The following is a 27,286-nucleotide window of genomic DNA, read 5'->3' as shown; positions in this document are numbered from 1 at the left end:
ATTCTGCACTCTCTGTCTGAGTACTCCTCCTAAGCTCCAGTAAATGGAGTGTCACTGTCTCACTCTCACTCTCCTATCTATTTCTTCTCTAAACGGAGAGGACGCCAGCCACGTCCTCTCACTATCAATCTCAATGCACGTGTAAAATGGCGGCGACGCGCGGCTCCTTATATAGAATCCGAGTCTCGCGATAGAATCCGAGCCTCGCGAGAATCCGACAGCGTCATGATGACGTTCGGGCGCGCTCGGGTTAACCGAGCAAGGCGGGAAGATCCGAGTCGCTCGGATCCGTGTAAAAAATCATGAAGTTCGGGCGGGTTCGGATTCCGAGGAACCGAACCCGCTCATCTCTACTTTTTCGGGGCCTTTAGAGTCAGTGAACTGGTGTCAGCTTCGAAAACAGCAATGTCACCTATGCTTCGTGAACATGTGTCACTGGAAGATGGAGGCTTATGGTGCAAAGTACAACGTTCCAAAACGGACCAATTAGGTAAAGGTTGTTGGGTTGTGTTGAGATGTGTAGACAACAAGGAGATTTGTCCAGTGTCCCTGGCGAAGGTTTATTTGAGAACAAGGGCTGATATGCCAGGTCCATGGTTGCAGCATATGGATAGTATGCCGATTACTCAATTTCAATTTAGATGGGTGCTGGAATGTTGTATTTGCACGATGGGTTTGCCGGTATCGAGATACGGTACCCATTCGTTTCGTATAGGTGCGGCGACAACAGCAGCCGCTGAAGGCTGTTCGAGCGGTCAAATTAGAGCTCTGGGGAGGTGGAAGTCTGATGTATTTCGGAAATATATCAGGTTTTGACCTGGTGGATTCAAAATCAGACTTGAGGTTTCAGCCACTCGCCATATTTGGGGGTCTTGAGGAATTTTTTATCCTGTCAAGTGCCTTAAGCCTTGGGGTTCATGCCCGCTTGGCAGGTGTGTTTTTCGCCTCTCGTCAAGTCTGATCCCTCATACCCATCCCCCTTTTCATCCCCGCTACAAAAAATTCTCACCTTAGTGGCCAAATTAAACTAGTTTTAAAAAAAAAAACTAAAAAAAAAAACTATTTTAGTAAGTTTATAATGGGATGTTTTGGGTAATGTTGTTTCCAGAATTTTGTGTTAAGGGTTTTTTGTATGATAAGGTTCTGTGAATATGTTTTTTTGTACTTTCAGATTTGCGCTTGGACGAGTGTCCGATATGGATTATTGGGCACTCATATGTTTACTATGGTGAGAGGTCTGGTGTGGAGTGCCTTCAGTCCCTTGAAGCTAATCTTATCAGATGGATCGTGTGAGGGGACTTCGCTGGGAGCAAGTCATGCCCCTATTTTGGCAACAGTCGGAGAGGTCGGGATACCCGCTGAGGGTGGTGTTCCATGCTGCTGGAAATGATTTGACCAGAAGTACGGGTCTCGATCTTCGCAAAACTATAGTCAGGGACTTAGTTAGCTTGCAGAACAGGTTGTGTTTTCTGAGTGTGGGATGGTCGGACATTATCCCACGTTTGGTTTGGAGAGATGCGGACAGACCGGCTGCCATAGAGTTGGTCCGGCGCCGGATCAATTCTGTGGTGGACAGGGCTGTTAGTGAAAAGTGGGGGTTTGTGGTCCCACATCCCTCAATTATAGTTTTTGCCCCTCATCCTTACATGGCCGATGGTGTCCATCTGAATTTGATGGGTATGAAATTTTTTATGGAGGATCTGTATGTAGTCAGGAATTTTATTGATAGGTAGAAGGAGTTTAGGAGTAGAAGAGGAGTTTTAAGGTAGAGGTATGGTGGCGGGGGTTTCGTTGAAACTGTGGTGGGTTGGGATGGCCTGAAATTGTGGCTGTAATTTAAAGAGTTTTATAGGTGCTCAGGAGATGTGAAGGTGGTGGAGTTTGATACATTACGGGGCCGGAGTTCCATCGGACCAGGTGGGCTTCGGTCTCCGGTGGAGTTGGTACACACCTGAGCACCTTTTGGTTTGGAGTTGGGGAATACCTTGAGTGGAGAGTTGGCCACGGTATTCCCGGAAAAGAGCAAGTAACACAAGGGGTGGCAAATGGCCCATTATGGCCCCTTGTGATGTGTGGGGGGCTGGTCTGAAATTGGGCCCTTTAAAGCCTCCCCTTGTGATGTGATGGGGGCTGGGCTGAAATTGGGCCCTTTAAAGCCTCCCCTTGTGATGCAATGAAAGCCGGGCTGAAGTTGGGCCCTTGCCTCCTCTTGTGTTTTGGTCAGCCACAGTAAAAAGGTTTTAAAAGGTTAGAATAAATAGGGACTTTATTTAAATAGGCCGTCCCTCCTTGCCACCATACCATTTGTTTAATAAAAGCTGACAATGTTATTGGCAAACATTATTCTGGTGTCAGTGTCAGTTATTTCTTTTATGGATGTTGGTGTATGCGCATGAATGAAGAACAGTCTATGATAGACATTTTAAAAGTTGCGCACAGAAGTAGCGCCTTTATGTCGATACGCAGAGCTCAATGTGTTCTGTTAAGCCACAGTAGCATACACATCTATGGCAAACATGCGCCTCAGACAATTACAGCCGCCGACAAATGGTTTGTTAGTGCTAAAGGTGCCATAATTGGGGGTTATTCAGGTTTGTTAGCAAACCAGAAAAGCATATTAATGGGCAAAACCATGTGCACTGCAGGAGGGGCAGATGTAACATGTGCAGAGAGAGTTAGATTTGGGTGGGTTATATTGTTTCTGTGCAGGGTAAATACTAGAGATGTGCACTTGAAATTTTTCGGGTTTTGTGTTTTGGTTTTGGGTTCGGTTCCGCGGCCGTGTTTTGGGTTCGACCGCGTTTTGGCAAAACCTCACCGAATTTTTTTTGTCGGATTCGGGTGTGTTTTGGATTCGGGTGTTTTTTTCAAAAAACCCTAAAAAACAGCTTAAATCATAGAATTTGGGGGTCATTTTGATCCCAAAGTATTATTAACCTCAAAAACCATAATTTCCACTCATTTTCAGTCTATTCTGAATACCTCACACCTCACAATATTATTTTTAGTCCTAAAATTTGCACCGAGGTCGCTGGATGACTAAGCTAAGCGACCCTAGTGGCCGACACAAACACCTGGCCCATCTAGGAGTGGCACTGCAGTGTCACGCAGGATGGCCCTTCCAAAAAACCCTCCCCAAACAGCACATGACGCAAAGAAAAAAAGAGGCGCAATGAGGTAGCTGTGTGAGTAAGATAAGCGACCCTAGTGGCCGACACAAACACCTGGCCCATCTAGGAGTGGCACTGCAGTGTCACGCAGGATGGCCCTTCCAAAAAACCCTCCCCAAACAGCACATGACGCAAAGAAAAAAAGAGGCGCAATGAGGTAGCTGTGTGAGTAAGATAAGCGACCCTAGTGGCCGACACAAACACCTGGCCCATCTAGGAGTGGCACTGCAGTGTCACGCAGGATGTCCCTTCCAAAAAACCCTCCCCAAACAGCACATGACGCAAAGAAAAAAAGAGGCGCAATGAGGTAGCTGTGTGAGTAAGATAAGCGACCCTAGTGGCCGACACAAACACCGGGCCCATCTAGGAGTGGCACTGCAGTGTCACGCAGGATGTCCCTTCCAAAAAACCCTCCCCAAACAGCACATGACGCAAAGAAAAAAAGAGGCGCAATGAGGTAGCTGTGTGAGTAAGATAAGCGACCCTAGTGGCCGACACAAACACCGGGCCCATCTAGGAGTGGCACTGCAGTGTCACGCAGGATGTCCCTTCCAAAAAACCCTCCCCAAACAGCACATGACGCAAAGAAAAAAAGAGGCGCAATGAGGTAGCTGTGTGAGTAAGATAAGCGACCCTAGTGGCCGACACAAACACCGGGCCCATCTAGGAGTGGCACTGCAGTGTCACGCAGGATGGCCCTTCCAAAAAACCCTCCCCAAACAGCACATGACGCAAAGAAAAAAAGAGGCGCAATGAGGTAGCTGTGTGAGTAAGATAAGCGACCCTAGTGGCCGACACAAACACCGGGCCCATCTAGGAGTGGCACTGCAGTGTCACGCAGGATGGCCCTTCCAAAAAACCCTCCCCAAACAGCACATGACGCAAAGAAAAAAAGAGGCGCAATGAGGTAGCTGTGTGAGTAAGATAAGCGACCCTAGTGGCCGACACAAACACCGGGCCCATCTAGGAGTGGCACTGCAGTGTCACGCAGGATGGCCCTTCCAAAAAACCCTCCCCAAACAGCACATGACGCAAAGAAAAAAAGAGGCGCAATGAGGTAGCTGTGTGAGTAAGATAAGCGACCCTAGTGGCCGACACAAACACCGGGCCCATCTAGGAGTGGCACTGCAGTGTCACGCAGGATGTCCCTTCCAAAAAACCCTCCCCAAACAGCACATGACGCAAAGAAAAAAAGAGGCGCAATGAGGTAGCTGTGTGAGTAAGATAAGCGACCCTAGTGGCCGACACAAACACCGGGCCCATCTAGGAGTGGCACTGCAGTGTCACGCAGGATGGCCCTTCCAAAAAACCCTCCCCAAACAGCACATGACGCAAAGAAAAAAAGAGGCGCAATGAGGTAGCTGTGTGAGTAAGATAAGCGACCCTAGTGGCCGACACAAACACCGGGCCCATCTAGGAGTGGCACTGCAGTGTCACGCAGGATGGCCCTTCCAAAAAATACTCCCCAAACAGCACATGACGCAAAGAAAAATTAAAGAAAAAAGAGGTGCAAGATGGAATTGTCCTTGGGCCCTCCCACCCACCCTTATGTTGTATAAACAGGACATGCACACTTTAACCAACCCATCATTTCAGTGACAGGGTCTGCCACACGACTGTGACTGAAATGACGGGTTGGTTTGGACCCCCACCAAAAAAGAAGCAATTAATCTCTCCTTGCACAAACTGGCTCTACAGAGGCAAGATGTCCACCTCATCATCATCCTCCGATATATCACCGTGTACATCCCCCTCCTCACAGATTATCAATTCGTCCCCACTGGAATCCACCATCTCAGCTCCCTGTGTACTTTGTGGAGGCAATTGCTGCTGGTCAATGTCTCCACGGAGGAATTGATTATAATTCATTTTAATGAACATCATCTTCTCCACATTTTCTGGATGTAACCTCGTACGCCGATTGCTGACAAGGTGAGCGGCGGCACTAAACACTCTTTCGGAGTACACACTTGTGGGAGGGCAACTTAGGTAGAATAAAGCCAGTTTGTGCAAGGGCCTCCAAATTGCCTCTTTTTCCTGCCAGTATAAGTACGGACTGTGTGACGTGCCTACTTGGATGCGGTCACTCATATAATCCTCCACCATTCTTTCAATGGTGAGAGAATCATATGCAGTGACAGTAGACGACATGTCCGTAATCGTTGTCAGGTCCTTCAGTCCGGACCAGATGTCAGCATCAGCAGTCGCTCCAGACTGCCCTGCATCACCGCCAGCGGGTGGGCTCGGAATTCTGAGCCTTTTCCTCGCACCCCCAGTTGCGGGAGAATGTGAAGGAGGAGATGTTGACAGGTCGCGTTCCGCTTGACTTGACAATTTTCTCACCAGCAGGTCTTTGAACCCCAGCAGACTTGTGTCCGCCGGAAAGAGAGATCCAAGGTAGGCTTTAAATCTAGGATCGAGCATGGTGGCCAAAATGTAGTGCTCTGATTTCAACAGATTGACCACCCGTGAATCCTTGTTAAGCGAATTAAGGGCTCCATCCACAAGTCCCACATGCCTAGCGGAATCGCTCCGTGTTAGCTCCTCCTTCAATGTCTCCAGCTTCTTCTGCAAAAGCCTGATGAGGGGAATGACCTGACTCAGGCTTGCAGTGTCTGAACTGACTTCACGTGTGGCAAGTTCAAAGGGCATCAGAACCTTGCACAATGTTGAAATCATTCTCCACTGCGCTTGAGACAGGTGCATTCCACCTCCTATATCGTGCTGAATTGTATAGGCTTGAATGGCCTTTTGCTGCTCCTCCAACCTCTGAAGCATATAGAGGGTTGAATTCCACCTCGTTACCACTTCTTGCTTCAGATGATGGCAGGGCAGGTTCAGTTGTTTTTGGTGGTGCTCCAGTCTTCTGTACGTGGTGCCTGTACGCCGAAAGTGTCCCGCAATTCTTCTGGCCACCGACAGCATCTCTTGCACGCCCCTGTCGTTTTTTTAAAAATTCTGCACCACCAAATTCAAGGTATGTGCAAAACATGGGACGTGCTGGAATTTGCCCAGATTTAATGCACACACAATATTGCTGGCGTTGTCCGATGCCACAAATCCACAGGAGAGTCCAATTGGGGTAAGCCATTCCGCGATGATCTTCCTCAGTTGCCGTAAGAGGTTTTCAGCTGTGTGCGTATTCTGGAAACCGGTGATACAAAGCGTAGCCTGCCTAGGAAAGAGTTGGCGTTTGCGAGATGCTGCTACTGGTGCCGCCGCTGCTGTTCTTGCGGCGGGAGTCCATACATCTACCCAGTGGGCTGTCACAGTCATATAGTCCTGACCCTGCCCTGCTCCACTTGTCCACATGTCCGTGGTTAAGTGGACATTGGGTACAGCTGCATTTTTTAGGACACTGGTGACTCTTTTTCTGAGGTCTGTGTACATTTTCGGTATCGCCTGCCTAGAGAAATGGAACCTAGATGGTATTTGGTACCGGGGACACAGTACCTCCAACAAGTCTCTAGTTGGCTCTGCAGTAATGATGGATACCGGAACCACGTTTCTCACCACCCAGGATGCCAAGGCCTCAGTTATCCGCTTTGCAGCAGGATGACTGCTGTGATATTTCATCTTCCTCGCAAAGGACTGTTGGACAGTCAATTGCTTGGTGGAAGTAGTAAAAGTGGTCTTACGATTTCCCCTCTGGGATGACCATCGACTCCCAGCAGCAACAACAGCAGCGCCAGCAGCAGTAGGCGTTACACGCAAGGATGCATCGGAGGAATCCCAGGCAGGAGAGGAATCGTCAGAATTGCCAGTGACATGGCCTGCAGGACTATTGGCATTCCTGGGGAAGGAGGAAATTGACACTGAGGGAGTTGGTGGGGTGGTTTGCGTGAGCTTGGTTACAAGAGGAAGGGATTTACTGGTCAGTGGACTGCTTCCGCTGTCGCCCAAAGTTTTTGAACTTGTCACTGACTTATTATGAATGCGCTGCAGGTGACGTATAAGGGAGGATATTCCGAGGTGGTTAACGTCCTTACCCCTACTTATTACAGCTTGACAAAGGCAACACACGGCTTGACAAATGTTGTCCGCATTTCTGTTGAAATACTTCCACACCGAAGAGCTGATTTTTTTGGTATTTTCACCAGGCATGTCAACGGCCATATTCCTCCCACGGACAACAGGTGTCTCCCCGGGTGCCTGACTTAAACAAACCACCTCACCATCAGAATCCTCCTTGTCAATTTCCTCCCCAGCGCCAGCAACACCCATATCCTCCTCATCCTGGTGTACTTCAACACTGACATCTTCAATCTGACTATCAGGAACTGGACTGCGGGTGTTCCTTCCAGCACTTGCAGGGGGCGTGCAAATGGTGGAAGGCGCATGCTCTTCACGTCCAGTGTTGGGAAGGTCAGGCATCGCAACCGACACAATTGGACTCTCCTTGTGGATTTGGGATTTCGAAGAACGCACAGTTCTTTGCGGTGCTTTTGCCAGCTTGAGTCTTTTCATTTTTCTAGCGAGAGGCTGAGTTCTTCCATCCTCATGTGAAGCTGAATCACTAGCCATGAACATAGGCCAGGGCCTCAGCCGTTCCTTGCCACTCCGTGTGGTAAATGGCATATTGGCAAGTTTACGCTTCTCCTCCGACAATTTTATTTTAGATTTTGGAGTCCTTTTTTTACTGATATTTGGTGTTTTGGATTTTACATGCTCTGTACTATGACATTGGGCATCGGCCTTGGCAGACGACGTTGCTGGCATTTCATCGTCTCGGCCATGACTAGTGGCAGCAGCTTCAGCACGAGGTGGAAGTGGATCTTGATCTTTCCCTAATTTTGGAACCTCAACATTTTTGTTCTCCATATTTTAATAGGCACAACTAAAAGGCACCTCAGGTAAACAATGGAGATGGATGGATACTAGTATACTTATGGATGGACGAGCGACTGCCGACACAGAGGTAGCTACAGCCGTGGACTACCGTACTGTGTCTGCTGCTAATATAGACTGGATGATAATGAGATGAAATCAATATATATATATATATATAATATCACTAGTACTGCAGCCGGACAGGTATATATATTTATTATGTAATGACTGATGACGGACCTGCTGGACACTGTCAGCTCAGCAGCACCGCAGACTGCTACAGTAAGCTACTATAGTAGTATGTATAAAGAAGAAAGACAAAAAAAACCACGGGTAGGTGGTATACAATTATGGATGGACGAGCGACTGCCGACACAGAGGTAGCTACAGCCGTGGACTACCGTACTGTGTCTGCTGCTAATATAGACTGGATGATAATGAGATGAAATCAATATATATATATATAATATCACACTAGTACTGCAGCCGGACAGGTAGATATATTTATTATGTAATGACTGATGACGGACCTGCTGGACACTGTCAGCTCAGCAGCACCGCAGACTGCTACAGTAAGCTACTATAGTAGTATGTATAAAGAAGAAAGAAAAAAAAAAACCACGGGTAGGTGGTATACAATTATGGATGGACGAGCGACTGCCGACACAGAGGTAGCTACAGCCGTGGACTACCGTACTGTGTCTGCTGCTAATATAGACTGGATGATAATGAGATGAAATCAATATATATATATATAATATCACACTAGTACTGCAGCCGGACAGGTAGATATATTTATTATGTAATGACTGATGACGGACCTGCTGGACACTGTCAGCTCAGCAGCACCGCAGACTGCTACAGTAAGCTACTATAGTAGTATGTATAAAGAAGAAAGAAAAAAAAAAACCACGGGTAGGTGGTATACAATTATGGATGGACGAGCGACTGCCGACACAGAGGTAGCTACAGCCGTGGACTACCGTACTGTGTCTGCTGCTAATATAGACTGGATGATAATGAGATGAAATCAATATATATATATATATATAATATCACACTAGTACTGCAGCCGGACAGGTAGATATATTTATTATGTAATGACTGATGACGGACCTGCTGGACACTGTCAGCTCAGCAGCACCGCAGACTGCTACAGTAAGCTACTATAGTAGTATGTATAAAGAAGAAATAGAAAAAGAAAAAAACCACGGGTAGGTGGTATACAATTATGGATGGACGAGCGACTGCCGACACAGAGGTAGCTACAGCCGTGGACTACCGTACTGTGTCTGCTGCTAATATAGACTGGATGATAATGAGATGAAATCAATATATATATATATAATATCACTAGTACTGCAGCCGGACAGGTATATATATTTATTATGTAATGACTGATGACGGACCTGCTGGACACTGTCAGCTCAGCAGCACCGCAGACTGCTACAGTAAGCTACTATAGTAGTATGTATAAAGAAGAAGAAAGAAAAAAAAAAACGGGTAGGTGGTATACAATATTATATATATATTATATACAATTATATATATATATATATATATTAAACTGGTGGTGATTATTAAACTGGTGGTCAGGTCACTGGTCACACTATCAGCAACTTGCAAGTAGTACTCCTAAGCAGACAATCACAATATATATTATACTGGTGGTCAGTGTGGTCACAATGGCAGTGTGGCACTCTGGCAGCAAAAGTGTGCACTGTACGTTATATGTACTCCTGAGTCCTGCTCTCAGACTCTAACTGCTCCCCACTGTCAGTGTCTCCCCCACAAGTCAGATATACATTATACAGTCACACTATCTATCACTTCAGCAAGTAGTAGTACTCCTCCTAATGCTCCCCAAAATTACTACTGTGTCTCTCTCTACTCTAGTCTCACTCTCTTCTCTATAAACGGAGAGGACGCCAGCCACGTCCTCTCCCTATGAATCTCAATGCACGTGTGAAAATGGCGGCGACGCGCGGCTCCTTATATAGAATCCGAGTCTCGCGATAGAATCCGAGCCTCGCGAGAATCCGACAGCGGGATGATGACGTTCGGGCGCGCTCGGGTTAACCGAGCAAGGCGGGAAGATCCGAGTCGCTCGGCCCCGTGTAAAAAAAAATGAAGTTCGGGCGGGTTCGGATTCTGAGGAACCGAACCCGCTCATCTACACATTAAATAGGAGGCAAATACATAACGGAGGTATTATGAATCAATACTGGCTTCTATGTGCAGCACATTCATTGGAATAAATAAATGATGGCTCTTACAGGTAAGAGTTAAGGGCCTGGGATAAGTGAGAGAATGGGGATAGCGCCAGGGAAGATATGATGTTCACACCATTATCCGTCCAGTCCTGGAGAACATCAGGGAGAGTGGCGGTCCTCAGGAATCACAGAGAAGCCAATTTCCCAGCAACCTCGCATTGAGCGTCGTAGAAGGACGGGCCGAAGCTTCTCCCACACGCCTCTCTCGTAAAAGCTTCCGTGTACAATTAAAATGAAGATATAACGTAGATATTTTGTGGCCCTTGGCTTTACAATGTGTTTGGGGATAATGATACATACACTGTATCAGGCTGGGGTTAGAGAGATTGTTGCTATAACTCAATGTTATTTCCCTGGGGGTGACGGAGGGATATAAGTTGTTTAAAGGGAAACTGTCCGCATCATTGTGTATAATGTAAGTGCATGTGTGACAATAGGGGAAGACTTGCCATAGTATACTGGGAGTTTTCCCAGCAGGAGTGGAAATCCCCTCCCCCACCTGCATAATGGCAGGTTGTACTTGTACCAAACTCAATGATTTGGGCTGGTACTGTTGTAGTTTGCGCTGAGTGTAGTCTTAAAGAGGCAGCGCAGGTTGCGCCGCTTATCAGTGTGCCCTGACCTCCCCCACCCCCGCCCCATCCTCCCCTCCATTCTCTGCTTCCCTGCACCTTTCTCCATTGGCTGGGGCAAGCATCTGCTGTTTGTGCCTGTTGCTCTTTGCTCCCCCCCCAGTGTGTATGTGTCCGCCTCCCCTATCCCTCCCCTCCCCCGTGTGTCTGTCTCCAAGTTTGTATGTGTACATTACTCCTTAACTGCCTCCACATGTGTGTGTCTACTCCCCTCTTTGATTGCCGGACTGTCCCCCATTCTCCAATTCTGTTTAAGTATCAATGTCTCCACAACTGTCCCTGTGTGCCTACATGTGTTTATCTCAGCCGTCCAGAGGCGGAACTACCATTGGTGCAGCAGGTGCATTGCACTGGGGCCCCTGAGAACTAAGGGGCCCACTGCTGCCCAGACCAGCAATGACTTGATCTCCACCAAAGTACATTCCCCCTGTTCTCCGAACCACTCAGGACATTGTGTTTGTACCCTCTACCCACTGCCTCTCCCTAACATCCACTGACTCCCCGTCACTCACTATCTCCCCCTATCACCTACTGCCTCTCCCTGACATCTACTGACTCCCCCTGTCTCTCACTACCTCCTCCTGTCACCCGCTGCTTCTCCCTGTCACTCTCTGCCTCTCCCTGTCACCCACTGACTCCCCCTGTCACTCACTACCTCCCCCTGTCACTCGCTGCCTCTACCTGTCACTCTCTGCCTCTCATTATCCTCTGCCTACGCCCTCCCTTACGCTGTCACCCTCTGCCTCTCCCTGTCACCCACTGACTCCCCCTCTCACTCTCTGCCTCTACCTGTCACTCTCTTCCTCTCATTACCCTCTGCCTACACCCTCCCTTACGCCGTCATCCTCTGCCTCTCCCTGTCACCCACTGACTCCCCCTGTTACTCTCTGCCTCTCATTACCCTCTGTCTACGCCCTCCCTTACGCTGTCACCCTGTGCCTCTCCCTGTCAGCCATTGTCATGTGACATACTGTGAAGTTGAGCTGGGGTGGAGGAAGGGGTCCTCAAATTATATTTTTACACCTTGGCCCACCACTCACTAGTTCCATCATTGCAGTGGTCACATCAGGTAATGGGTGCCTGTCCCAGTTCTTCTCCCTGTTTGTATGTGTGTCTCCCACTGTCCCACTCTCATCTGTTCCTTTTTCTGGCCTCTCTCCCTTTGCGCCACAGCTTCTCCCACTTGTCTTCCACTTACTCCGCCCGGACGCCTTTCCTTCCTCCTCTTCTGCAGGAGTGGATGCGGCAGGGAGAACCAGTGCTGGTGGCGGCGGCCAGCAGAAGTGACGTGAGCGAGCAGAGACACAACCACATCCAAAGCCACAACTGAACCTAACAGTGACAGATAAGCTTGGGATGTAGTTATGTGACCGGGCCCTCACTATGGCATGCCGACCAACAGGGACTAAACCGCAAGGGTCTTTGCTGCGCTCTCCACTCCACTGGGCGTCTATATGCCGGGATACCGCTGTCGGTATTGTGCAGACCCAACCCATAAGCTCAATGTTTTGATTTTGATTATTTTTGCTGAGCGTCTGAATAGAAAACTTTGTGATATTGTGGGTCTTATTCCTCATGCTCAAACCCCATTCTTGCTGGTCAGGGATTCCTCACTGCACTGAGGGGCCAGTTTATTAAAACCGTACGTAACCGATAACCGCACGTAACCAAACAATGTTTATTCATTATTTACAAGAGCTTCATCATTTCTTCTGTACTCACAAGTGACATACAGTACCTGCAACAGAAGAAGACTCATCTTTTAGGCCATGTTTAAACGTATAAATGAGCTTAAGAACCCCCCACATACCGGCAGAAGCACGCTCCCTGACCTCATGAGAAGCTTGATCAGACCATTACTAAACTCACAAGGACCAAATATGATCGTAAGCCCACAGGTCGACCCTCGCCAACAACTAATTTGCGCATAGGAGGGTCATATATTTGCACTAGAATTGTATGTGTTTATATATATATTTACTTAGGCTCTGATTGTTAGATTGTTCAAACCTGGTACACTTTAAGGGGGGGTATCCAGCCACACGGTCGACGGTAACCTTTCTGATATTCACAATGTCGACACCAAGTTGTCATTAGACTGTAGACATGGTCAAACAGTCAAAGACACCATGCCGCCATGTGATATGTCTGAGGATGCAGACGGTTAGGGCCAGCCGGCACTGGGAGGGTTAGGCTGCGGCAGGAAGTCAGGGTTAGGTTGCGGCAGGAGGTCAGGGTTAGTTTGCGGGTGGTAAAGGTTAGGGATAGGTACTAGGGGGAGGGGAGGTGCTGGTCACATTACTGCCGGATCCCGAAAGCTGCGCTAGAGCCTCTGGGAGAAGGTGAGAGAACATCTTTTGACGCAGCCGATAATGCATATTTATGTTAATTCCGCAAGCAACGAGTTTTCTACTGAGATGCCGCTCTGCGTATTAAGACGTACCATCGGAGAATGCACCCGCCATATGGAGGCGCCAAATCTGAAAAATGGCTGCCGGAGTCAGTGTCACTACATCATTGGCCACCTTCCTGTTACCACCCAGAAACGCTCACTAAAACTGTACGGATAGGTGCGCAATTCCGATCGGCGTCATTGTGCGCTAGGCATCAGGATGTGCATCGTGACGGGACTCTTGCACAGACCGGAAGCATCAGCCACGTGCAGGTCCTGACGTAACGTGCAGCTCTGAAGCAGGCCCTTTCTGTGAATAATATTTAGTGTATGTACTGTATGTTCTGCTCGATGCCGGCCAAGTGGCAATTTGGTCAAACAATCTGGCCTGACAAACCAAACAGCCCCATAATGAATGACCCATCTGTAATGGTGACCAAGGGCTGCGCTGACGTCTGTATCAGCTAAACGGAACCAGCCGCCTTTGTTACCCAGCGCATAAGACCAACCTCCAGAAGAACCACCACATCTGCACAATCTGGCACTGTTTGACTTTCATCCAATTGTTCTCAGGCCTGACTCTTAAGCAAACAATCTGATTGGCCATATCGTTATTAGTGATGTAACGGTTATTACATTTTTATTATTCTTTTCTCTCTCTGAAGCAATGATATTTTTTACTTTTTAATGTGTTGTACGCAATATGCGGCATCAGAGCCAATTAGTTCAGCACATTTGTTGTTAAACGTTATGTCCAATTTCATGTGATGGGTGTAAAGGACCGATTCAGTAAGTTTCTGCTAAAAAGCAGTTTCTGCGATCAATTAGTCGCCGCCCAGAAAAACCACCCATCGTAAAAATTGCGAATGCATCGCAATATGTGGGCTGATCGTAAAACCATACGCAATTACTGGAACACTGAAGCTTTTTCTATCTGCACCAGGCGAGGTCGTCCTCAATTTTTGCTAAACAAGAGGCTGGAAGTGGTCATCGCTGACGTCAGAGTATCTCCTTAAAAACGCCTGGGCACGCCTGCGTTTTTAAGACTGGGCCAGAAACGCCCGCCTCCTATCACTCAAACAGCAGCTGCATTTCGGTCACAATGTGTGCGCATTTTCTGTCGCTGTATTTGCTAGCGCATGCACAATGTATGTGCAGTTGTTTGATAATCTCCCTGATTGTGAATCGCAAATTTTGCGATCCTACCTCAATTAGGCCCAAAATGTCATCAGTCATATCGCCGAATTTCATCATGTAGACAGTGAGGTAACATCAATATGATAGAATGTCGACACATAAACCTCCTTGCGGCTGAGGATTGCCCTCTATGTGCATCAAGTATTTACCAACATATAGTAACACTTAATCTTGAAATAGTCCTGGCGATTCTGTGACATCACTTCCGGGTCAGATCTCCATTCCTCCTCTGGCAACTAATTCTCCACTATCCCTAAACTTAATCCCTACCTCCTAACCCCCTCCCCCACCCCCGCAGCCTAAACCTAACCCCTAACACCACATCTTAACCCTACCCTTCCACCACAGCCTATCCCTAACCATCCCCCCCCCCCCCCCGTTACCTCCCCTCTCCCCACAGTCATCTGTCAATGGCCCTCATTCCGAGTTGATCGCTCGCTAGCTGCTTTTAGCAGCAGTGCAAATGCTAGGCCGCCGCCCTTTGGGAGTGTATCTTATCTTAGCAGAAGTGCAAACGAAAGGTTAGCAGAACTGCTCGAAAATCTTTTCATGCAGTTTCTGAGTAGCTCCAGACCTACTCCTATCTTGCGATCACTGCAGACAGTTTAGATCCTACTTTGACGTCACAAACACGCCCTGCGTTCAGCCAGCCACTCCCCCGTTTCACCAGGCACGCCTGCGTTATCTTCTGACATGCCTGCGGTTTTTAGCACACTCCCGGAAAACGGTCAGTTACCTCCCAGAAACGCCCCTTTCCTGTCAATCACTCACCGATCAGCCGAGCGACTGAAAAGAGTCGCTCGGCCTTGTGTGAAACTGCATAGTTTTGTGTGAAAGTACTTTGCGCGTGCGTACTGCGGCCCATACGCATGCGCAGAACAGCCGATTTTTTGCCTGATCTGATCGCTGCACTGCCAACAACGGCAGCTAGCGATCAACTCGGAATGACCCCCAATATTCTGAGAATGCCGACACATAGCTTCCCAGCATTTTAACAATGTCTACGTTAGTGGTTCCCAAAACGTTTTGGACTTACGCCCCCCCTAGAGTATCAGAATTTTTTTTCACGGCGCCCCTAGGCTAAAAGTCTCTTATTGTGAAATTCCGAATAAAATATTAATTTTAGTGAATTGTGTTTCTATGTCATCTTTAGGGTCAGTTGTGTGGTGAGGGACAGGATTCACTTCTGTTTGTCCACATATGTTATGATTGGCACTGCAGCCACCGGCTCTGGTTTTACCTATTACACTGAACATAATTTGAATTGGTCCTGGACCCCAGCCGGAAGCACCCCATCAAGTGTCACGACACAGCACAGAGTGTGTAAGCATTTATTCACACACACACACACGCGCGCGCGCGCACACACACACACACCCATACAGAGTAACTATACTGGTTCCTCCCCCAGATGAAATCACTTGACCAGCTCTGATTCCTATTTCTCCCGTACAAGATTCCTGGCAGGATGACAAAAGCATCTATAGTACAGTAATTATGCCACGCAAGGAGATGTGAGGGCAAAGGTTAATAAAAGATTTATGTAGCATCGTGTTACCGGTGCAGCCTGTTTGATCCATTAATCTGTTCCGTCATGAAACGCGTCAGTTCCAGTCTTCTCCTAACAGGCGTAATAGCAGAGTGACCTATGACCAAACCTTCTTCTCTTCACTTAACATTAGAGTGTCGGTGACCCCATCACAGAGGAGCACAGCTCACGGAGCGGTGTACGCATTTACTGACACACATCCCCACAGAGCGTCAGTAAGTTTACCGGTTCCTCCTGCTGACCTGAAACGAGCAGCTCTGATGGGCATGGGAGCATGTATTGTACAAAGCACTAAGAACATCACATTAGTTCACGGGTACATCGGATGACCCTAAACAATTTGTGGTCAGATCGTTGCCCTGGGTTCTGGGGGTCAGTCTGCTGCGAGTTCCTAAAGCCATGTTTTTGTAATGAGAAGAAAAGGTCACTTACTGCTATTTAGTCAGTATATTATTTTACGCCGAGCCCTCTCTGTGGCCTCTCCCAGGGACTGTTTAGTTTGTATTAAACTGTAATACAGTCCAGGTGTGCCGGAGCAGCAGAGTAATGTGAACCTGATGGCACCGGATAATCTGGCACATTCTGAGATACTTACATTTATTAGCTTGTTTTGGGGGAATTTATTAAGGACCACGGATAACGGTGCTATCGCTCGGAGCTGAATGGAAAACATATTTCCTCGACGACACTTATCCTAATTAATACGGAGGACAGGAATGAAGGGAAAGCCGTCCGCGGTGTCTCTTCCAGCAAAGCAATGGTGATTTATAGCCGGGAAGCTCTCCGTGTTGGGCCTTAAGGTTCATTGCAGAGTAATAAACTTTAAATTGAAACTATTGTTTAAAGAAGCAAACTACTTATTATGAAAGGATTTACGGCGGTGCGGTCACACCCGTCCCAGACCGTATACTGTGGGTGAGTTTCTCCAGCAAAATTACCTGAACTGTGGCAATGCATTGGTACCCCGCCAGTGGCGCACGCAGGGGGGGTTTCCGAGCACCCAGAACCCCCCCACTCCTCCACAAAAAGGGTGTCTTCCTGGTGGCACTTGTAAGTGCTTAATGAAAGTTTACTTTATTTTAATTATAGTACATATATATCCATGTGCATACATATATACACATGTATATACATACATATAAACACACACATGTATATATATACGTGTACTGTATGTATGTATATATATATATATATGCATGCATGTTTAATATGCTATGTGAATATGTATATGTATATATGTGTGTGTGTGTGTGTGTGTGTGTGTGTGTGTGTGTGTGTGTGTGTGTGTGTGTGTGTGTGTGTGTGTGTATACGGTGTATATATATGTGTACATATGTATATATATTTATATATATATACACACACACTAGTTTTACGGACCCTGCATATACTGGGTCACCTCAGTCCCCACCCCCGTGCTTGGCTCCACCCAGTTCTGGAAACCCCCCTCATGCAACTCCTGCGTTTGCCACTGCCCGCTCCTCTGTCATGCCAGGTCCCTGATTCCTGAATAGAAGCTCTTGGTGCTGCAGTCACATAGGGATGTACGTAAATGCCGCCGCAGCTGCGATTTAGCACGCAGTGGCTGTGTAAAAAAATGTGCAAATGTCTCAGTCGCCGGGATTCGCATTGACACAGCCACTGGAGGAGTCTGAGATCCGCCGCTCGTGTACGAAGCCAAAAATCGCTCCACGTAAAACATTGCCATTGCGTCCATCTCGGAATCACACCCATAGTCCTACTGCCATTAGTTACAGTATAATGCCGGGACAATGAAAAGTTATTGCCAGCGTGGCCTAAACTTCAAGTACAATAATTGTTGGTTCAGGGACTTTCACACTTGGCGGACAGAAGCTGCGCAGTGACGCACATGGGGGGTAATTCAGACCTGATCGTAGCAGCAAATTTGTTAGCAGATGGGCAAAACCATGGGGGTGATTCCGAGTTGTTCGCTCGCTATCTGCTTTTAGCAGCATTGCACACGCTAAGCCGCCGCCCTCTGTGAGTGAATCTTAGCTTTGCAGAAGTGCGAACGAAAGATTCGCAGAATTGCGAATAGAAATTTCTTAGCAGTTTCTGAGTAGCTCCAGACTTACTCAGCCATTGCGACCAGCTCAGTCCTTTTCGTTCCTGGTTTGACGTCACAAACACACCCAGCGTTCGCCCAGACACTCCCCCGTTTCTCCAACCACTCCCTTGTTTCTCCAGCCACTCCTGCATTTTGCAACTCGAACGCCTGCGTTTTTCCGCACACTCCCATAAAACGTCCAGTTTCCGCCCAGAAACACCCACTTCCTGTCAATCACACTCCGATCAGCACAGTGATGAAAAAGCTTTGTTATGCCGTGAGTAAAATACCTAACTTTTGTGTAAAATAACTAAGCGCATGCGATCTGCGAACCTTGCGCATGCGCAGTAAGCGACTAATCGCAGTATAGCGAAAATCGTCAACGAGCGAACAACTCGGAATGACCCCCTATGTGCACTGCAGGTGGGGCAGATATAACATGTGCAGAGAGAGTTAGATTTGGGTGGGGTGTGTTCAAACTGAAATCTAAATTGCAGTGTAAAACTAAAGCAGACAGTATTTACCCTGCACAGAAACAAACCCACCCAAATCTAACTCTGGGGGGTCATTCTGAGTTGATCACTCGCTGTTTTTTGCAGCTGTGCGAACGCATAGTCGCCGCCCACAGAGGAGCGTATTTTAGCTTTGCAAGTGTGCGATCGCATGTGCAGCCGAGCTGTGCAAAAACATTTTTGTGCAGTTTCTCAGTAGCTCTGGACTTACTCAGCCGCTGCGATCACTTCAACCTGTCCGGGGCCGGAATTGACGTCAGACACCCGCCCTGCAAACGCTTGGACACGCCTGCGTTTTCCCTACCACTCCCAGAAAACGGTGAGTAGCCACCCATAAACGCCTTCTTCCTGTCAATCGCCTTGCGATCGGCCGTGCGAATGGATTCTTCGCACAAACCCATCGCTGAGCGGCGATCCGCTTTGTACCCGTGCGACACGCTTGCACATTGCGGTGCATACGCATGCGCAGTTTAGACCTGTACGAAAATGCAGCCTAGCGATCAGGTCTGAATTACCCCCATTGGACGGTTTCACTGCACGATCTCTTCCACATACTGATGCGGGGGAGAGATTCTAGATGCATCATCGCGTGGAGAGTGATAAAATAGAGAGATAAAGTACCAGCCAATCAGCTCCTAACTTACATGTTACAGACAGTGTTTAATGACAGCTAGGAGCTGGTTGGCTGGTACTTTATCACTTACCATTTTATCTCTCTCCACGTGATGATGCAGCTAGCCCATCTGGGAATGGTCGCACAGAGATATGCGCAGTGGCCAACATGGCGCAATGGTAAATGTACCTGATGGATGGTGGCCGCCAAGGTCCCAAAGTTTTGGGGATTTTGCAAGGTTTAAATGAGCTGTAATTCTAATTGTAGATGCTCATTTTTAATAGAATACACAATATACAATTTTAAAGAGGTCGAGCTTAATGTGTCTTTTTAGGGTGCTAAATATTTTAAAAAAGCAAATAGAATGATGGCTGTGCCTCCCACCTCACTCATGTCACACACAGACAGACACACAAGGGGACACACAGACAGTCACACAAGGGGACACACAGACAGACAGATGCACACAGAAGACACACAGACAGTCACACAAGGGGACACACAGACAGTCACACAGATGCACACAGGAGACACACAGACAGTCACACAAGGGGACACAAAGACAGCCAGACAGATGCACACAGGAGACACAGAGACAGTCACACAAGGGGACATACAGACAGTCAGACTGATGCACACAGGAGACACACAGACAGACACACAAGGGGACACACAGACAGTCACACAGATGCACACAGGAGACACACAGACAGTCACACAAGGGGACACACAGACAGTCAGACTGATGCACACAGGAGACACAGAGACAGTCACACACGGGGACACACAGACAGTCAGACTGATGCACACAGGAGACACACAGACAGACACACAAAGGGACACACAGACAGTCAGACAGATGCACACAGGAGACACAGAGACAGTCACACAAGGTGACACACAGGAGACAAACAGACAGACACACAAGGGGACACATAGACAGTCACACAAGGGGACACACAGACAGATGCACACAGGAGACACACAGACAGACACACAAGGGGACACACAGACAGTCAGACAGATGCACACAGGAGACAGAGAGACAGTCACACAAGGGGACACACAGACAGTCAGACAGATGCACACAGGAGACAGAGAGACAGTCACACAAGGGGACACACAGACAGTCAGACAGATGCACACAGGAGACAGTCACACAGGAGACACACAGACAGTCACACAAGGGGACACACAGACAGTCAGACAGATGCACACAGGAGACACACAAGGTGACACACAGACAGTCAGACAGATGCACACAGGAGACACACAGACAGACACACAAGGGGACACACAGACAGTCAGACTGATGCACACAGGAGACACACAGACAGTCACACAAGGTGACACACAGGAGACAAACAGACAGACACACAAGGGGACACATAGACAGTCACACAAGGGGACACACAGACAGATGCACACAGACAGACACACAATGGGACACACAGACAGTCAGACAGATGCACACAGGAGACACACAGACAGTCACACAAGGGGACACACAGACAGTCAGACAGATGCACAAAGGAGACACACAGACAGTCACACAAGGGGACACACAGACAGTCAGACAGATGCACACAGGAGACAGTCACACAGGAGACACACAGTCACACAAGGGGACACACAGACAGTCAGACAGATGCACACAGGAGACACACAGACAGACACACAAGGGGACACACAGACAGTCAGACTGATGCACACAGGAGACACACAGACAGTCACACAACGGGACACACAGACAGTCAGACTGATGCACACATGAGACACAGAGACAGTCACACAAGGTGACACACAGGAGACAAACAGACTGACACACAAGGGGACACATAGACAGTCACACAAGGGGACACACAGACAGATGCACACAGACAGACACACAATGGGACACACAGACAGTCAGACAGATGCACACAGGAGACACACAAGGGGACACACAGACAGTCAGACTGATGCACACAGGAGACACACAGACAGTCACACAAGGTGACACACAGGAGACACACAGACAGTCACACAAGGTGACACACAGGAGACAAACAGACAGTCACACAAGGGGACACACAGACAGATGCACACAGACAGACACACAATGGGACACACAGACAGTCAGACAGATGCACACAGGAGACACACAGACAGTCACACAAGGGGACACACAGACAGTCAGACAGATGCACAAAGGAGACACACAGACAGTCACACAAGGGGACACACAGACAGTCAGACAGATGCACACAGGAGACAGTCACACAGGAGACACACAGTCACACAAGGGGACACACAGACAGTCAGACAGATGCACACAGGAGACACACAGACAGACACACAAGGGGACACACAGACAGTCAGACTGATGCACACAGGAGACACACAGACAGTCACACAACGGGACACACAGACAGTCAGACTGATGCACACATGAGACACAGAGATAGTCACACAAGGTGACACACAGGAGACAAACAGACAGACACACAAGGGGACACATAGTCACACAAGGGGACACACAGACAGATGCACACAGACAGACACACAATGGGACACACAGACAGTCAGACAGATGCACACAGGAGACACACAGACAGTCACACAAGGGGACACACAGACAGTCAGACAGATGCACACAGGAGACAGTCACACAGGAGACACACAGACAGTCACACAAGGGGACGCACAGACAGTAAAGACAGATGCACACAGGAGACACACAGACAGACACACAAGGGGACACACAGACAGTCAGACAGATGCACACAGGAGACACACAGACAGTCACACAAGGGGACACACAGACAGTCAGACTGATGCACACAGGAGACACAGAGACAGTCACACAAGGTGACACACAGGAGACAAACAGAGAGACACACAAGGGGACACAAAGACAGTCACACAAAGGGACACACAGACAGATGCACACAGGAGACACACAGACAGACACACAAGGGGACACACAGACAGTCAGACAGATGCACACAGGAGACACACAGACAGTCACACAAGGGGACACACAGACAGTCAGACAGATGCACACAGGAGACACAGAGACAGTCACACAGGAGACACACAGACAGTCACACAAGGGGACACACAGACACACAAGGGGACACACAGACAGTCAGACAGATGCACACAGGAGACACACAGACAGTCAGACAGATGCACACAGGAGACAAACAGACAGACACACAGGAGACACAAAGACAGTCACACAAGGGGACACACAGACAGGTGCACACAGGAGACACACAGACAGACACACAGGAGACACACATACAGTCAGACAGATGCACACAGGAGACAAACAGAAATACACACAAGGGGACACAAAGACAGTCACACAAGGGGACACACAGACAGTCAGACAGATGCACACAGGAGACAAACAGACAGACACACAAGGGGACACACAGACAGTCAGACAGATGCACACAGGAGACAAACAGACAGACACACAAGGGGACACATAGACAGCCAGACAGATGCACACAGGAGACACACAGACAGTCACACAAGGGGACACACAGACAGGTGCACACAGGAGACACACAGACAGACACACAGGAGACACACATACAGTCAGACAGATGCACACAGGAGACAAACAGAAAGACACACAAGGGGACACAAAGACAGTCACACAAGCGGACACACAGACAGTCAGACAGATGCACACAGGAGACAAACAGACAGACACACAAGGGGACACACAGACAGTCAGACAGATGCACACAGGAGACAAACAGACAGACACACAAGGGGACACATAGACAGCCAGACAGATGCACACAGGAGACACACAGACAGTCACACAAGGGGACACACAGACAGTCAAACAGATGCACACAGGAGACACAGAGACAGTCACACAAGGGGACACACAGACAGTCAAACAGATGCACACAGGAGACACAGAGACAGTCACACAGGAGACACACAGACAGTCACACAAGGGGACACACAGACAGTCAGACAGATGCACACAGGAGACACACAGACAGTCACACAAGGAGACACACAGACAGTCAGACAGATGCACACAGGAGACAGTCACACAGGAGACACACAGACAGTCACACAAGGGGACCCACAGACAGTAAAGACAGATGCACACAGGAGACACACAGACAGACACACAAGGGGACACACAGACAGTCAGACAGATGCACACAGGAGACACACAGACAGTCACACAAGGGGACACACAGACAGTCAGACAGATGCACACAGGAGACACACAGACAGTCACACAAGGGGACACACAGACAGTCAGACAGATGCACACTGGAGACACAGAGACAGTCACACAGGAGACACACAGACAGTCACACAAGGGGACACACAGACACACAAGGGGACACACAGACAGTCAGACAGATGCACACAGGAGACACACAGACAGTCAGACAGATGCACACAGGAGACAAACAGACAGACACACAGGAGACACAAAGACAATCACACAAGGGGACACACAGACAGGTGCACACAGGAGACACACAGACAGACACACAGGAGACACACATACAGTCAGACAGATGCACACAGGAGACAAACAGAAAGACACACAAGGGGACACAAAGACAGTCACACAAGGGGACACACAGACAGGGGCACACAGGAGACACACAGACAGTCAGACAGATGCACACAGGAGACACAGAGACAGTCACACAGGAGACACACAGACAGTCACACAAGGGGACACACAGACAGTCAGACAGATGCACACAGGAGACAGACAGACACACAAGGGGACACACAGACAGTCAGACAGATGCACACAGGAGACAAACAGACAGACACACAAGGGGACACACAGACAGTCAGACTGATGCACACAGGAGACACGCAGACAGTCACACAAGGGGACACACAGACAGCCAGACACATGCACACAGGAGACACACAGACAGTCACACAAGGGGACACACAGACAGTCAAACAAACAGATGCACACAGGAGACACAGAGACAGTCACACAAGGTGACACACAGGAGACAAACAGACAGACACACACACAAGGGGACACAAAGACAGTCACACAAGGGGACACACAGACAGGTGCACACAGGAGACACACAGGGGACACAAAGACAGTCACACAAGGGGACACACAGACAGGTGCACACAGGAGACAAACAGACAGACACACACACAAGGGGACACAAAGACAGTCACACAAGGGGACACACAGACAGATGCACACAGGAGACACAGAGACAGTCACACAAGGTGACACACAGGAGACAAACAGACAGACACACAAGGGGACACAAAGACAGTCACACAAGGTGACACACAGACAGATGCACACAGGAGACACACAGACAGTCACACAAGGGGACACACAGACAGTCAGACAGATGCACACAGGAGACACAGAGACAGTCACACAGGAGACACACAGACAGTCACACAAGGGGACACACAGGAGACAAACAGACAGACACACAAGGGGACACAAAGACAGTCACACAAGGGGACACACAGACAGATGCACACAGGAGACACACAGACAGTCACACAAGGGGACACACAGACAGTCAGACAGATGCACACAGGAGACACAGAGACAGTCACACAGGAGACACACAGACAGTCACACAAGGGGACACACAGACAGTCAGACAGATGCACACAGGAGACACACAGACAGACACACAAGGGGACACACAGACAGTCAGACAGATGCACACAGGAGACACACAGACAGTCACACAAGGGGACACACAGACAGTCAGACAGACGCACACAGGAGACACATAGACAGTCACACAGGAGACACACAGACAGTCACACAAGGGACACACAGACAGTCAGAAAGATGCACACAGGAGACACACAGACAGTCACACAGGAGACACACAGACAGTCACACAAGGTGACACACAGACAGTCACACAAGGTGACACACAGACAGCCAGAAAGATGCACACAGGAGACACACAGACAGTCACACAAGGTGACACACAGACAGTCAGACAGATGCACACAGGAGACAAACAGACAGACACACAAGGGGACACAGAGACAGTCACACAAGGGGACACACAGGAGACAAACAGACAGACACACAAGGGGACACAAAGACAGTCAGACAGATGCACACAGGAGACACACAGACAGTCACACAAGGGGACACACAGACAGTCAGACAGATGCACACAGGAGACACACAGACAGTCACACAAGGGGACACACAGACAGTCAGACAGATGCACACAGGAGACACAGAGACAGTCACACAAGGGGACACACAGACAGTCAGACAGATGCACACAGGAGACACACAGACAGTCACACAAGGGGACACACAGACAGTCAGACAGATGCACACAGGAGACACACAGACAGACACACAAGGGGACACACAGACAGACAGTCAGACAGATGCACACAGGAGACACACAGACAGTCACACAGGAGACACACAGACAGTCACACAAGGGGACACACACACAGACAGTCAGACAGATGCACACAGGAGACACACAGACAGACACACAAGGGGACACACAGACAGTCACACAAGGGGACACACAGACAGTCACACAAGGGGACACACAGACAGTCACACAAGGGGACACACAGACAGTCAGACAGATGCACACAGGAGACACAGAGACAGTCACACAGGAGACACACAGACAGTCACACAAGGGGACACACAGACAGCCAGACAGATGCACACAGGAGACACACAGACAGACACACAAGGGGACACACAGACAGACTGATGCACACAGGAGACACACAGACAGACACACAGGAGACACACAGACAGTCACACAAGGGGACACACAGACAGTCAAACAGATGCACACAGGAGACACACAGACAGACACACAGGAAACACACAGACAGTCACACAAGGGGACACACAGACAGTCAGACAGATGCACACAGGAGACACACAGACAGACACACAAGGGGACACACAGACAGTCACACAAGGGGACACACAGACAGTCAGACAGATGCACACAGGAGACACACAGGAGACACACAGACAGTCACACAAGGGGACACACAGACAGTCAGACAGATGCACACAGGAGACACACAGACAGTCACACAAGGGGACACACAGACAGTCACACAAGGTGACACACAGACAGTCACACAAGGGGACACACAGACAGTCAGACAGATGCACACAGGAGACACACAGACAGTCACACAAGGTGACACACAGGCAGTCACACAAGGTGACACACAGACAGTCACACAAGGTGACACACAGACAGTCACACAAGGGGACACACAGACAGTCACACAAGGGGACACACAGACAGTCAGACAGATGCACACAGGAGACACACAGACAGTCACACAGGAGACACACAGACAGTCACACAAGGTGACACACAGACAGTCACACAAGGGGACACACAGACAGTCACACAAGGGGACACACAGACAGTCAGACAGATGCACACAGGAGACACACAGACAGTCACACAACGTGACACACAGACAGTCACACAAGGTGACACACAGACAGTCACACAAGGGGACACACAGACAGTCACACAAGGGGACACACAGACAGTCAGACAGATGCACACAGGAGACACACAGACAGTTACACAGGAGACACACAGACAGTCACACAAGGTGACACACAGACAGTCACACAAGGTGACACACAGACAGTCAGACAGATGCACACAGGAGACAGACAGACACACAAGGGGACACACAGACAGTCAGACAGATGCACACAGGAGACAAACAGACAGTCACACAAGGGGACACACAGACAGTCACACAAGGGGACACACAGACAGTCACACAGATGCACACAGGAGACACACAGACAGTCACACAAGGTGACACACAGACAGTCACACAAGGTGACACACAGACAGTCACACAAGGTGACACACAGACAGTCACACAAGGGGACACACAGACAGTCACACAAGGGGACACACAGACAGTCAGACAGATGCACACAGGAGACACACAGACAGTCACACAGGAGACACACAGAGTCACACAAGGTGACACACAGACAGTCACACAAGGT

At 48.9% G+C, this 27,286-nt stretch overlaps 1 long non-coding RNA gene across 1 annotated transcript in view; it reads left to right on the top strand.

Moving 5' to 3' along the window:
- Positions 1-2,343, top strand: part of LOC135058265 (uncharacterized) — a 100,531-nt gene extending 98,188 nt beyond the window's left edge. Inside the window, exon 4 of the long non-coding RNA XR_010244714.1 lies at positions 1,172-2,343. This is a non-coding gene — a long non-coding RNA (uncharacterized LOC135058265). The remainder of the gene's footprint in view (positions 1-1,171) is intronic.
- Positions 2,344-27,286: the final 24,943 nt, after the last annotated feature.

Source organism: Pseudophryne corroboree, chromosome 3 (assembly GCF_028390025.1).
Source record: "Pseudophryne corroboree isolate aPseCor3 chromosome 3, aPseCor3.hap2, whole genome shotgun sequence".
Taxonomy (NCBI): domain Eukaryota; kingdom Metazoa; phylum Chordata; class Amphibia; order Anura; family Myobatrachidae; genus Pseudophryne; species Pseudophryne corroboree.
The sequence above is the reverse complement of the archived record's forward strand: the minus strand, read 5'-3'. Positions and strand labels throughout refer to the sequence as shown.